Here is a 15,877-nt window from a genome sequence, read left to right as displayed (position 1 = left end):
ATGCGAAGAGTTGACTCATTGGAAAAGACTCTGATGCTGGGAGGGGACTGGGGGCAGGAGGAGAAGGGGATGACAGAGGATGAGATGGCTGGATGGCATCACTGAGTCGATGGACGTGAGTCTGGGTGAACTCTGGGAGTTGGTGATAGACAGGGAGGCCTGGCGTGCTGCGATTCATGGGGTTGCAAAGAGTCGGACCCGACTGAGCAACTGAACTGAACTGAACTGAACTGAAGGATTCAAAATAAACAATGGATTTTTAATTGGATTCAAAGTCACTGGATTAAGTGACATCTCAAATATTCTTTCCAGATCTTCCCACTGTCAGTTCTGCCCACTGCCTTAAGTTTCCAGCTCCTGCGAATTTTATAAATCTGCCCTGCAGCACTACGAGTGGGTCTGTAATATGAACAGGGACGTCTAGGGGCTACACTGTTTTGATTGTGCCATGTTTCCCTGTTACAGTATCAAACTCCAGTTTATGAGGTTAGAAACTTGGGAAAATTTAGGGAAGGGAAGGTAGGTGAAGCAAGGACAGGAGAAGTAAAAGAAATAAGAAAAAACAAAATCTCAATGCCTAAAATATGCAATGTATCAATAGAATTTGGAGGTTCACATAAGAGTAAAGGAAAATGCTCTTATCTAAACCAAAACACTTATTTGTGGTTAGGAAGACCCTGGGTATATACATATGTATATATATTCTCAGATACATATATATGATATTTTAATGACAAAAGGAGATATTAATGCCAAGCAATAGTTCTATTTTTCTAAACAAGATGACACTAGAGTATTATTATACTTTAATATTATTATACTTTATTTATTATTATATGTTAATGTAAAATGATACATGAACAAACTAAAATGACAATTTTTACAGAAAAATTAAAATGTAGTTTTTCAGTTTACTATTAAAATACAGCACTGATATGTTCTACCAAGTGTCAGAATTAAAAAAAAAAAAAGGGCAAAGCATTTATGAATAAAGTGGTTGTAACGCGGTGGTGGGAAAAAAAAAAAAACTGATTTTCTTATAGTTAAAAATAGTGAAAAGATAGAGGGCGGAGAACAGTGGAAGGCATGTCTAGGAAGAAGGTGGGAGTGTTCCCTAACTGATCTCAGAGGCCAGGCTCAAGCATGGACTCTGTCCTGGTGCAGCGAGGAGTGACCAGAAATGGAAGACTCAAGGGTGGTGAATGGCCAGCTGCGAGAGCAGCTCAGAATAGGGGAGAGGTCACAGTGGTAGATGCTGCACCAGAATCCAGACTAGGAGGCATGGGATGGGGCCAGGGAGGGAGGAGGACAGAGGGTTCCCCCAGGGCTCCTTTCCGCCTTTCTCCCCATGGCTCTTCAGCTCTTCTTCCTCCCCTCACTGCCTCCTGTCATTTGATTTTCTTTCTCTTTTTTCCCACCCACCCCTCTCCATCCATCTTCCTTTTTTCTCTTTCCCTCTTCTTCACTTCCCCTTTCCACGGGCCATGTTCCTTCCCTGCACTGTCTCTCCTTTCCCCTCTCCCTTGCTATGGCTACAGTCTGACATACCTTTCCATCATGGAAGACAAGGGTGATGGGATCAGCATGGTCCTTACTTGGAGCCTGGCTCCCCCAGTAACTGTATGATCCTAGCAGGCTGGCCTCAACTTACCGGGTTGGGGACACAGAACTAACAGCTGCTCCCTTTTTGGGGTGTTGACACCTAGTCAGGCACTCAAGCAGCGTGTTTATGGACATTAATGAAATTCATCCTCACAATTATTCGTGAAGGGACTGATCTTATCACCTCCATTTAACCAGAGGAAACTGAGATTTACAAATGTTCAGCAACTGGTTTGACATCACAGGAAGGAAGACAGCAGGGATCTGGGCCTAAGGGCCCTGCCTCTTCATCAGCAGGCATCATCCACAAGGAGGTGGCAGGGTGTCCGGAACAGTCTGGCCTCAGGGCACTTGATATGCTTCCAGAAAAGGCACTTCCTTTCTCTCCCATAGTTAATATCCCTTCATCACATCTGATAGAAAATATATCTACCTTTAAAACTAAAACATATAAAAAGTTCAGCAAATAGTATTCATTTGCTTAAAGTGACGCTGTTCATTGTGGGGAGCTAGTGGGGGAAATCATTAGGTACTTGCTATCACTCTTTCATTTGGCCAAAGCTGTTTCTCCTGGCACAAATATACACTGAGGTTACTGCTGGACTGACACCACACTATCACTTGTACTTTCAAAACCAGAGCAACACACACACACACACACACACACAAAATGCCTTGCAACACACGTACTTTGTATGAAGAAATTTGGAACATTTTAAAGAACACCTTTTCTTAACGTGAAAAAATGCTTTTCATGGTTAATAAAGTAATTTTTAAATTTAGGCTCTACATAAATGCATGAAGAACAAATTGAAAATCACCACTCAGTAAGTGTTGATGTTTATATCAGTTTACCTTTTTTTGAGATCTCTTTTCAGGATATATATAATTTTTCCTTTTTGAAAAAAACAACATCCTACTCTATACTTACTATAAGTACCCTGCATTTCCTAAATGATGTTATATCCTGAACATTTTTCTATCAATATATGAAGATACATATCACAATTTCTAATGCCTGTATAATATTCCATTAAATGGACATACTGTCACTGTTAGGCAGCTCCTGGCTGATGGTATTTACACTGAAATACTATTTATAATTAGGGTTTGGTTCAACTTTTTGGTCTCTTATTTTCCCTTTGTTCTATGAAATAACACAGGTAGTATTAAAAAGTCAGTGGGGCAAATTGCAAGCTATTTCCAAAACTGAAGTTTGGATGAGACTGACCATGAAACCTAAAGAATCAAGAAGGGATGAAGTCAGCAGACCTGTCAGAACAACCCAAGATCCTGCCAGTGCTTACAAGTGAAACATGGCAGTCACCACACCTGTGATCACTGGCTCACTGTCAGTCTTCGGCTCTATGCTGTGAGCTCCATGGGAAGCTGTACTGTCCACAGCTCAATTCCCAGCACCTGGCGTCTAGCTGATCAATAAGTGTTTGCTGGATGAATCAATCTCAAGGATAGAGGACTAAAACAAAGTCATTTCAAAATGCTGAATTTAATCAATTAAATTATATTCTGACAAAAGAAGGAATGTGCAACCAGAAAGGGAGATGGGACATACAGCGTGTTTAGGAAAAGCAGAGTACGGAGAGGCAAAACTGATCAGTGTTTCCAAGAACCTGGGGCAGCAGGAAGAACCCTATTATGGAGAGGGATGCATTAAGCTCTCAGGGCTCAGTGACACGGACCACTAAGAAGATCCTGCTCACTCCTCCTGCCCTGAGCCCACACTCCTCAAGCACATCATCTAGTTTCCAGTGCGGATGTGCATAAAAGGAGAAGACACAGGAATCAGCAAACTCGAGGCCCAGGCTAACAGCCAGCTACTCTTATGAATTACTACTCTGAAATGACACCCTTGATGAGACTTGGACTTGGGTAAGTCAGTCTTCTGAAATCTGAACGTCTCTGACTGTCCTAACAAGGCTGACTATTTAAACCACGATGCTGAAACATGGTGATCACCACGTACTCCCTATTGTGAAAGCCAGGCTTCTATGCAGGTGGCCCCCACGCTCCTCACTCTCAGGAATTCATACCAGTGTAAACCCTTCCCTGAGTGTGGAGGAACCTGGGACTTGCTCTTAACCAACAGACTACAGCAGAGACCAGCTGAGTGGCAATTACCTGGTCTCCGCCAGCAGGTGTAGTCACCTGGGATTATGACACCAAATTATACAGGGTGTGGTTCTGCTTACTGGGAAGAGAATAACTATGTCATAATCTAACATTTAAGTCTCTTAATAGATTTCTAAATGGCTTCCTTGCTTAGAAAAATCTCAAACGGATACTGTAGAAAGAATAAGAATTTTAACAGGTTTTTTTTCCCTAACATTGGCTCTGCTGTGGCCAGTAAAAGCAAATTATGAAATAAATCTAGCTTGCTGCAAAAGATAAAAACACAAGAAATACCAATTTATCCCATCAGATTGGCAGATGAGTGTGAACAGGAACACAGGGGACCCTAGGGACAATGGGAACACCAGCTGGGAATGAGAGTCAGTACCATGACTTTGGAAAGCAACCTTCAAGATCTAGGAAAGCTGAAGATACACAAGCCTCATGGCCCAACAATTCCACTGCCAAGAACTGCCCCAAAAGCTTCTCACACACGTCCACAGGAGACCTTTAGAAGAATACTTAAGGCAGCACTGTCTTCTAAGAGCAAAAAAGTGGGCAGAGAGGGGAACTGAACACCCATCATTAGGCAAATGGATGGATAAACTGTGACAGTCATGAAATGAAAGAACTAGTAGCTGTGGAAAAATTGGATCAAAATGTCAAGTCCAAAATGAATGAATCTCACATACTAAGTAAAAAAGCAAGCTGAAGAAGGATATGGACATGATGATGACATTTTAAAGGCTGACATTTATGACATCATAAAGGTTTAAAATGTGCTTATTAACCTGCCAAATCTATAATATCTAAAGATGAACAAGGAAATGACCAACACCAAATCAGGGTCATATTCATCTCTCAGTGGGAGACAGAGGACTACAGGAGGCTTCAACTCAACGTATAACACTTTACTTTTTCAATTTATTTGTCATTATATCACTGAAAAAGAAAGTAGTTCCTCCTGTCCCCACCTTAAAAAAAAACACAAATCTGTAAAGATCATGAGCTTGAAGGGAGTCAAACTGTTAGTCCTTCAAGGACATGCACAGAACTCAAACTTGCCCTGTACATTCTGGGGAGCACCAGATTAGAATTACAAGGCAATAGTAACTAATCTCCATCAAATCTCTACCCTTCATGCCTGTTTCCATACTTAATATGTGATCTCATCTAGACGTTAACATCTCTATAAACACCTATTGGTTAAATGTCCACCAATAAAACAGTAGTAAATTAAAATGAACTGTGGTGTTGGAGAAGACTCTTGAGAGTCCCTTGAACTGCAAGGAGATCCAACCAGTCAATCCTAAAGGAACTCAGTCCTGAATATTCATTGGAAGGACTGATGCTGAAGCTTAAGCTCCAATACTTTGGCCACCTGATGTGAAGGACTAACTCACTGGAAAAGACTGATGCTGGAAAAGATTGAAGGCAGGAGGAGAAGGGGATGATAGAGGATAAGATGGTTGGATGGCATCACTGACTCGATGGACATGAGGTTGAGCAAGCTCTGGGAGTTGGTGATGGACAGGGAAGCCTGGCATGCTGCAGTCCATGGGGTTGCAAAGAGTCAGACACCACTGAGCAACTGAACTGAAATGAAAATTAAAACATGGCACATCCACTCAAAGGACATCTATAGCTATTTAAAATAATGGTTACAAAGAGTATGAAGTAACGTGGAAAAGATTTACTATCTATCATGTTAGGGTTTTTTTTTTTTTAAAGAACAAGATTTGAAAATGGATTTTCAATACTATATAAAACCATAACCAGGGCCTGGAAACAGAGCTTTACTCCATGGCACCACAATTTAGGTGACCCCATAAATTTTTAAGTTCTACCTCTGCCACCTCCCTCTCCTCTACCTCTCCAAGGTGGGGCACTCGCCCAACCTGGGGCCAGGAGAGATGGATGAGTCATCAAGGACAAGACACCTACTGCCCCTCCGGGTGCATAGGCCACCCTCACCTGCCTCCATCCCTCTCCCATCGGACACCCCTGGGCCCCTCTCTGCATGCTTGCCTGCTCCTGTGACTTGGGGCTGCTTTCCCAACCCACCCCACTCTGTGCCAAATCACTAATATTGTTCTGTGGTGTGAAGAGCCCATATCTGAGCAAATGATGTGTTTTCAGTAAAAGGAAGAGGAAGAGGGCTGTGCAACTGAGGCCACAGATGATGACTTTCAAAGCCAAAGTATCCAGATTGATAAGAAAGTCAAAGAGCTTTCCATAAATTAAGACACGGTGCAGACTGGGGGAATGTCTCTGAATTATGTGCACAAATAAGCACCCCTTGTCTCCTACTTAAAGACAGGCAGTTTCCCTCTCCCAACACCTGGTCAGAATTTTGGAGAAGAAATGAGCATCTTTACTAAAATATACTGGGTTGGCATACTTTGGGAGGTAGATGCATTATGGTTATGAGGTGGATCGGGGGGAAATCTGGGTAAGTCACAAAGGATGGAATGTTATAAGGTCTTGCATGTGTGAATGCTAAGTCACTTCAATAGTGTCTGACTCTTTGCAACCCTATGGAATATAGCTCACCAGGCTCCTCTGTCCAAGGATTCTCCAGGCAAGAATACTGGAGTGGGTTGCCATACCCTCCTCCAGGGGATCTTCCCAACCAGGGATTGAACATGTGTTTCCAACACCTCCTGCATTGGCTGGTGGGTTCTTTACCACTAGTGCCACCTGGGAAGCCCATCATAAAGCCCTACACAGCCTCTAGGATGCTGCTGCTAAGTCACTTCAGTCGTGTCCGACTCCAAGCGATGCCATGGACTGCAGCCTACCAGGCTCCTCCATCCATAGGATTTTCCTGGCAAGAGTACTGGAGTAGGGTGCCATCGCCTTCTCCCTCTAGGATGTTGGGCATTCTCATACCAAAACGTCCCTCTTTGGACACATTAGGTCAATGGCAAATGAAGCTTACCTGGCACAGCCTAACATTTTTTTCAACAGCACATTACCCCAGCAACCCAGAAATCCCTCAGCCATTCTGGAGACTGTGGCAGGGGTTCAAGTTAGAAGTCCTATTACAATAATGTTGTTTTTTTTTTTTTTTTTAAATAGTGGAAAGAAATAAATCAATATATAAACAATGGCACTGGATACATTTCTATTCTACTTTTCCTTCTTTTCAAAATACTTCAATGAGTATGCTATTTTCAAGACAAAACTTTAAGTAAAAATTTATTGCATAAAAGAATGAACCAAGAGAAGACACGCAAACAAAAACTGCAGAAATTGCCCATTTCTAGCTATCAAAACCAAGGAAACACACCTGATCCTGGATTTAAAAGACAAAATGGTTCAGTTAAAGTAAGTTTACTGTTCAATTTTTACTGTGGTTAAAAACATGTAAAAAAATTTACCTTAAACATTTGTAAGTTTACAACACAGTGTTAACTATTCACACAGTGCAACAGATCTCTAGAAATTTTTCATCTTCTAAAACTGAAATTCTGTATCAGCTGAACAACTCCCAGTTTGCTAATTTGCACCTGTTCCCTGTGGGCCAATGCAGGAGACTTAAAGAGACATGGCTCAATTCCTGGGGTGGGAAGATTCCCTGGAGAAGGAAATGGCAATCCACTCCAGTATTCTTGCCTGGAGAATCCCAGGAGAGGAGCCTGGCAGGCTACAGTCCATGGGATCGCAAAGAGCTGGACACAACTGAAGTGACTTAGCACACACCTGTGGGCACCAAATGAGACTTGTGCCCAGGACCCTCATTAAAGCCCTCATGGAGCCCCTGATCACCCTTATTTCAGGCTCTGGGCTGCCCAGTAAGAGACAGCAGCACAGCGTTCCAAATGCATTAGGCTCCAGGGAGAGTGTGAGATTTCCCTCCCACCCAACTATGCCACAGGGTCCCAAGACAGATATTTCCAATTGCTTTTGTGCAAATGGCCTTGATTTCACTTTGCAAGAATTCTTTCCTTTCCCCTCCACGCTAATGCATTCACCAGAATTCTGTTGAGACTGGAAAGGTGAAGCGTGGCTGTATTTCTGACCCCTGCAAAAACGAACTTCAAAATGTTCAAAGTATTTACAGTGGCCTTCCGGTCAAGTCAGGGACCACTGCATAACTGGTGGGATCCCGTAAATATGCAGCACACATGTGACTCTGGCAGGCCCAGAGGGATTCATGAGTGGAAACTGAAATCACCAGGACCCCTGGAACCCAAGGAATGGCCACAATGCTGCTCTAATCCACTCTGCACAGCTTAAAATGATGCTAACAATTTTAGGAGAACCCCTGCAAAAACAGATTGGTTTCTGTTCCCATCTATTAATAACAGCTATTTTGAAATGCTATTTAAATCTTCTATTGTTATTTGAACTTCTCCTGGATTCTGTCTCCCCAGCTGAGCTGCTGGGGGGCAGCAAAGACTACATACCCCGTGAGTCTGTAAGCCCCGGAAGCCCAGTACAGTGTCCCTACACAGACGCTGATAAACATTTCTTCATTTGCTCGTTCTTCCTTGGTAAGGCCTATGGTTCTAATTAGTCGGTGGCCCTGCCCAAGTGACACATCAATTGCTGACTCAAGGTCCCTTCCAGCTGTGAGCTCGGCAGGCTGCTTCAGGGTCCCCTGCACTGGGGACGGGCTCTCACCCATGCCCGTGCCCACACCCACACCACAAGTGTGTTCGTACTACCTTTCGGGTGTTTTAGTATGATCAACAACTATATTTGGCAACTTTTCTTTCTAGCATTAAAGAAGGCATTAGAGAAGACACATTACCGAGTGTTAAAAAGGGAATCTGCCAAAGGCACCAGCTAGAACAGAAAAAGTATTATTAAAAACCAGCGTAAACTCTCTCCCTCCTAAACCACCTCCACCTGCAATGCATCCAGGATCGAACAGAAGAAGGGAAGGCATCAGGAGTCTATACTTTATACTCACACAGACACAACGCTAGTCGTGACTCTGGGGTTCTACCCGACACGAATCTCTGGCTGAAAAGCTAAAGACTGGGGATGGGAAGAAAGATCCAGCCTCCGGTCTCTGCCCTTTTCCTCACACACAGCGGGGAGGGGCTGGACTTCTCTGCTGAACACAGGGGTCTGTGAGAGACTCTTTTATTTGGAGGAATGACTTGAGTTCAGCACATTAATATTATAACTATTTTAGAGAGAGTATGGGAGGCCTCCTGAGCTCTTCTAGAGATAATTAAAACCAGGGGGAAAAAAAGAAATCTGAAATAAACAAAAAACGAACTGAAGGCACCAGAGGTTTCTGAATAACATCTTCCTGGTAAAACAATTTTAAGAATTTCATAGTGCAAAAGCAACCCTACTCATTCTCTCCCACATAAACACGCCTGTTATTCCCAGCCCCACTCAGTCAAGCAGCAGAATCTTTTGCCTTCACTTCTGTAGCTACTCTGTCCAAAGACGTCATCCACACAAAAGCATTCTTAGGACAGAAAAAAGGCTGACCACAGCCAGGCAATGAGGTACATCATGAGGAGGAATACTGTGGTTCCAGTAACCTCGACAACTCACCATCCTGCAATCAGATCCACAAATACCAATTTTGCCTTAACAGAGACTGAAAACTTCAGGTCTTTCGATGTTTATCAACCAGTATGTTCCTGGTAATTTTCTTGCTGTAGCAGAAAGATAATCAAATAAACCAATTTCAGAACTTTGCCGGCAGTCCAGTGGTTAAGACTCCATGCCTCCACTTCAAGGGCACAGGTTTGATTCCTGTTGGGAGAACTAAGATCCCACATTCTGTGTGGCAAAGAAAAAACAAAATTTCATTATCACTGATAACTACATTTTTAAATACCAAGAACTACTGATGCTTGGGAGTATGTGTGTGCTCAATCATGTCCGACTCTTTGTGACCCCATAGACTGTAGCCTGCCAGGCTTCTCTGTCCATGGGATTTCCCAGGCAAGAATACTGGACTGAGTGGCCATTTCCTGCTCCACAGGATCTCCCTTACCCAGGGGAAGAACCCGGCTCTCCTACATTGGCAGGGGGATTCTTTGCCACTGTGCCACCTGGGAAGCCTGGCCCTTGGAGGGGAGGGGATCAAAAAAAAAAAACCACTGAAATACAAAGCCAAATTGTTTTATCCTTTTTCACCTGTTTTTATGTTAAAAACCCACAGAATGTCAAACGGTATCCAAGAAGTCAAAAAATAAAATCATCAAACTAGAAAGAGGGAAGAACACAGATTTATTAAGAGATAGGAATAGGCAGAAAGAGTGAAATAAGGAAGAGGAGACAGTGAAGGGAGTGTGGAGGGAGAAAGGCAGTGCTGACGGGAGCAGGGGAGAAGGCCAGACAATGGGGAGGAGAGAACAGGTGGTTCCAGGGCTCGAGGGAGGATGTGAGCCTGAGAAACTGCTCCTCACACATTCAGCTGCTCACTTGGGGTGTGAAGAAATCGATGGGCCATTTTTAATATGCTAGTAGGTTTCTCTACTCTTTTTCAAGCCAATCTGCCCTCTCTTTGTCTTGACACGTAGATGCGAAGTTAAGATGTCATCGGGAGAGAATCATTTACTCCACTTACAACATGGAAATACCTTTCTGAATTACGTATCATTTTGCTAAGAGGCCTTATTTTGAGCCCACACCCACCTGACTCCTGGAGTAAAGCACAGGTTTCACACCCACCACCATGTACCACATGGCAGATAACTCTAAGGTCAGCCTGCGCCTTTGCTTAATGATTTTAATCAAGTCAGTTAGTCCAGTCAACAAATACTCATTGAGCCTCTGCAGTGCTGAATAAGACACAGCCCCCGCACTCAAGAGCTTCGCTTCAACAGGGAACTAGAACAGACAAGCCACCGTGCAGGAGTGAAGAGACTCTCACTAGCTGAGGGGTGGGGCTGCCTCCAGGCAAGAGGCAGGATGGGTTTGAACTGGGCCAGCCAGAAGTGCAGTTGAGAATCAGGCACGTGAGTGGGATATTCAAAGAGGTGGGTCAAGTAAAGGCTGGACAGGTTGAGAAAAGGTGGAGGGAGGACAGAGCAGAGGACATACTGACTGCTGAAAACTGCCATGTACAGGGGCTCCTGGTGGTAAGCCACGATAAACAGTTACCAGGACCACGTACAGAGGCCTTGACTCCACAACAGGACAGAAAGGAGGAATGGAAAGGAAGGGATGTCCTAAGGGAGATGGTGCAGGGAGCACTGCAACACTCAGCAACCGGTTGGATGTAGGGGTGTGAAGAGTAGCAAAGTCAGAATAACCCAAGAGAGCAAAAGCAGGTCCCAGAGAGCATAAAACAGCATGGAAATCGTGTCAGTGCACCAAGAGGGAGATGGGATCTCCCTTTAGGAGGCTTCCCTAATGATGGATAACCTGGATCTACCCCAAGAGAACTCCAAACCCAAGTTAAAGGGTATTCTACAAAACCACCAGCCTCGCCCTTCCTAAGTGCTGAGATCATGGAAGACAAGAGAATGACTGAGGACTTTCCAGAATAAAGGCAGTGAACAAGGCAACTAGAAAAGCACAAGGTCTGGAATGGATCCTGGACAAGTAGGAGGCTTTTGTGTTTTGTTTTGTTTTTTTTTAAAGATTTTTCCCCTTCTTTTGCTCTAAAACATGTTACTAGGACTTTTGGTGACACTTGAATAAGGTCTATAGAATAGATAACAGTACCAATAGAATCGATGTTAATGTACTGATTCTGCTGCTTGTTATATCAGAAAATGTATCTCTTTTAAGGAACTATACACTGACATACTGGAGAGGGAGGTAAAGGGGCATCATGTCTATAACTTACTCTGAAGTTTCAGGAAAAATGACAAATATATATGTGCGAGTCTGTGCATGATGTGTGCGTGTGTGTGTGTAGAGAGAGAGTGAATGTGTGAGAAAGAAAAAGCAAGTGTGGTAAACAGTTATATTTATAGAATTTGGATGAAAAGTATACAGGAATTATTTAAATCATTCTTGCAACTTTTCTGTAAATCTGAATTATTTCAAAATAAAAAGTTAAAAAGGGAAAAAAGATTAAGGAAGCTAGGAGGAAGAGCTCTTTAGAGACAAAATAGCTGGGTTTCTGGGTGTTATATTCTGAATGGGGCTTCCCTGGCAGCTCAGTGGTAAAGAATCCACCTGCCAATGCAGGAGACACGGGTTCGATCCCTGATCTGGGAAGATTCCACACGCCGCGGGCAATTAAGACTGTGCACCACAACTCCTGAGCCCGTGCTCTAGAGTCTGAGAGCCACAACTGCTGAAGTCCACACGCCCTAGAGCCTGTTGCTCCACAACAAGAGCAGCCACCACAATGAGAAGCCCATGCACCGCAGCTAGAGAGTAGCCCTCGATCTCCGCAACCTGGGAAAAGATCATGCAGCAAGGAAGAACCAGCACAGCTAAAAATAAATAAATGAAATTCTTTTTAAAAAATTCTGAATGAAATTCAGAAGGCATGGCTGGAAATGGAAGTCTGAAGGCATCTGGGGGAGCTGAGCAAAATCTGGCTAAAAGCGGAGCTCGAAGGCTGGGACGAAGGAGGGACCAAAGAAATTAGAGAAAGGGAATAACAAATGGAGCAAGTTCCCAAAAGAGGCAGAAGAAACAGGCAAAGTCCACAGGATACAGCATGCAGAGTGCTCAAGTTAATCTTGGGTAAGAGACTGACAGACATTTTCTTCGTGGGATGAAGAAAATAAAGAAGGTCAAAGAAGAATTAAGAAAGAATGTTTAAGGACTTCCCCGGTGGTCCAGCAGCTAAGACTTCAAGCTCCCAGTGCAGGGGGCTCAGCTCAGGGAACTAAATCCCACATGCCTCAATTAAAAGATCCTGCATGCTTCACTAAGACCTGATGCAGCCAAATAAATAACTAATATATATATATTTTTAAAAAAAACGCTTGGGGTAGTGAAGAGGGTACAGTGGAAACTTACATTAAAGCAAAGGGCAGTTAGCTCCAATGTAAACATCCTTAATCTCATCAATAAAAAAAAAAAAGAAGGAAATTGACTGGATGTTTAAGGAATGGAAAAGTTTGGCATCACCTCTAAAGAAATGCAGCTTGGATTTCATAAAAGATGGATTTCTTTTTTAACAGAAAAGTAAGACCTAGTGAAATTAGAGCTAGCATAAATCTGCAGTGGAACCAGTGGAAAGGTCTTTGTGATAACTTGGCAGATAACATGGCAGACTGGGAGAAGAAAAAGCAGATGTTGAGGGTGATTTTGGACTGACGACTGGAATATGAGAAGCCCAACATGTTAAGACAAAGGATTTGGGATTCCAGACAAAACCAAAATGGCTGGATAGTATATCCTCCAAATAGAGAAAGAGAGCCATAAAAGGATTGGAACACCAAGTGACTAAGGGACCAGAGTCCTCAGTGATGGTTAGTCTGGTGTAGTAGGTGGGAAAAATCAGCCAAGAAAACTGACATCCAGATCTTGAAGGTGGAAAAAATTCCCATGACTACACAAGTCCAAGAAGTGAGGCATTGATGTGGAAACTAAGGCCACAGGAGTTGATAGGAATGACCTTCAAGAACTCAGTGAATTAATAGAACCTCAACATAAACACCAAAATCATCCGCAAGAGACAAGGTAGAAAAGAGAACCAAGTTAGTTAATCATGTTTGTTTGTTAATTTTTTTTGTAGCATCAAATGAAATGATTCTGTCGACTTAGAAAAAATGTACAATGTGAGAGTTTCGAGTTAAGTTTTATTTGGCACAGAAAGAGGACTGCAGCCAGCAGGGCAGCACCTCAGATAGCTTTGAGAAACTATTCCAAAGAGGTAGTAGGAGAAGGTCAATATATGTGACTTTGGTGAAGCGTCCCTGGGGGTTCAGAAGGTAAAGCATCTGCCTGCAATGCGGGAAGACCCGGGTTCGATCCCTAGGTTGGGAAGATCACTTGGAGAAGGAAATGGCAACCCACTCCAGTATTCTTGCTTGAAGAATCCCATGAACAGAGGAGTTTTGCAGGCTACAGTCCATGGGGTCACAAAGAGTTGGACCCAATGAGCAACTGGCACATCAGTTCACTTTTTGGAAAAGGAGGAGTTCACACAAACAAGAACTTATCTTTGCAAAGGTTTTCTGCTAGTCACAAGGAACTGATGTCACCATGAAGGGATATGAGGAGATGCAAGGATTGGATTCATAAAATCAGTTCCTGAAAATATCTGAAGACCTGTTCTGCCAGTTTTCCCAAAGCACAGACTGCCTCATTCCTGTTCTCCAACCCCCACTCCCACCAGCTCCAAGAACTCCAGTGTTCTTGCTTTGAGAATCCCAGGGATGGGGGAGCCTGGTGGGCTGCCGTCTATGGGGTCGCACAGAGTCGGACACGACTGAAGCGACTTAGCAGCAGCAGCAGCAGCAACCTTGATGATTCTAATGTGGTATGTTTGGGAGAGTCTGAAGCGCCATGTTTTTCAAAGTGCTCCAGGTGATTCTGAAGAGCCACTAGGTTGGGCAAGCACTGTCTCAGACAATAAGAAGGAGGGTTTGGAGCACAAGCAGATGGCAAGAACTGTAGAGAAGACTGTTAGGGATGGGTTAATGGTTTGGAGGCGGCACTGGGAAGCGAGTGCACCAGTGAGATGAGAGAGGGATGTTCTGAGGGAACTTGTTCACTCAGCCTCTGGAGCTAGGGAAGGGACAGGAGATGGACTCAGCTGCAGCAAAATGACCACAAAGGCAAGTGGCTGCAGGAGGTACAAAAACAAGAGACTGAAAGGCAGGCTGGAGCACACAGGCGAGCAGCCTACAGGACAGGAGGCTGAATAGTTTGTTACTAAGGGATCCAAGGGTAATGAGGTGTGATTCATTAAAGGATTCCTAGGGCTTAGTGGCGGTATTCTTGGGCAGTAATGATTTGGTATCTGAATGTTATCAGATTTCTAATATGTAAACCATTTAAGATTATTAAACCTTCGGGTAAACAAGTTTGCAGAAGCTTATTCATTAACATTGAAAAATGTGTCTTCCCAAACCACATTTTTATACAGATGAAATCACACTGGAAGGAGTATCAAGGTTTGCTTTGGAGCAGAAAGCCGGACAGAGCATTGCCTCCCTTCCCTCTCCCAGGAAGAGAGAAATTCATGAACTGAGAATATAGAAACGGGCCCCAGACAACGTCAAGGACAGAAGAGGTGATACAACTGACTGAGTCTCAGAAGCACTACTACCCACCCACCCTCCACATACCCCAGTGGGCAAATGCTTAGGGAGGTTTCTCAGTAAAAGCTGAGTTACCTTCACAGACCCAACTCATTTAAAGAACAAGCAGCAAATGTTCATCCCTGCTTCTCAGAGAGCTGCACTTTCGTGGATTCAAATCATTCGAGCATTATTTCTGCTTACTCCTATGAAATAATTTCTGACACTGACACACAGACTTTAAGATGAGGGCGTGAGCGCAGCCACACAAGCACGCGCGCGCACACACACAACCTCGTGCATACTGAAGAAATGACTCACTTAATTTGCTGCTGCCTGCCACTATTGGGTTTTGATTCTACCTGTTCAAATACAAACTTTCCTATTAGATTAACTACAGGAAACAAGAACCTAGGAGCTTTAACCCTGATTTTCTTCACGACTTTAGAGCACCCAAGAGGCTACCTGTGCATCATGAGAAACCACTCTCTAATCAAGCCACTGCTTTCTCTCCACAATCTTTCACAAAACGATAACATACCTTACCACTTTGAGAGCAAATTAATGGAAACTCCTGGTAGTGGCTAAGGCTTGTATGTCCGGCACCTGCAGTACTTGGGGGGCCCTTCTCAGCTCAGTACCATGGCAGCACCCCGGAACTGCAAAGAACCCGAGCCCCTCCTTTTAAAGATGAGAGAAGGGTGGGGAGGGGGCAGAGAGATGAATCCACCGAAGGTCACTCAGCTCTGAGTAGCGGGACAGCTGACTGGGAACACTGCCCCCTGGCAATGTGTGCTCCACCCCAGCTCCCCCAAACAGTCCCTCGGGGCTTCTGCTGGTGTGCCAGCATGCAACCTCCCCCGGCCCCCGCAAAAATGCAATGCCAGTCGTGCTCGATGCCCAACTTCATCCCTTCGCGTCAGCATGCAGTTAACCCTCTCGCCGGCAGCAAGTCACATGGGCCACACTCAGCTCTCTCTCCCCTAAGCCTGGCCCCCGCAAAAATG

General features: G+C 44.0%; 1 protein-coding gene across 2 annotated transcripts in view; it reads right to left on the bottom strand.

Moving 5' to 3' along the window:
* The window catches only part of FAM81A (family with sequence similarity 81, member A), an 86,318-nt gene extending 70,600 nt beyond the window's left edge, over positions 1–15,718 (bottom strand). Inside the window, exon 1 of one of the 2 annotated variants that reach the window (XM_010836833.1) lies at positions 15,412–15,718. The gene's annotated coding sequence lies outside the window, so the exon portion shown is untranslated. The remainder of the gene's footprint in view (positions 1–15,411) is intronic. The other variant, XM_010836831.1, reaches the window with a different exon arrangement.
* Positions 15,719–15,877: the final 159 nt, after the last annotated feature.

Source organism: Bison bison, unplaced genomic scaffold (genome assembly GCF_000754665.1).
Source record: "Bison bison bison isolate TAMUID 2011002044 unplaced genomic scaffold, Bison_UMD1.0 scf7180017864066, whole genome shotgun sequence".
In the NCBI taxonomy this organism is placed as follows: Eukaryota; Metazoa; Chordata; class Mammalia; order Artiodactyla; family Bovidae; genus Bison; species Bison bison.
Note: the sequence above shows the minus strand (reverse complement) of the source record. Positions and strands in the feature narration are given on the sequence as shown.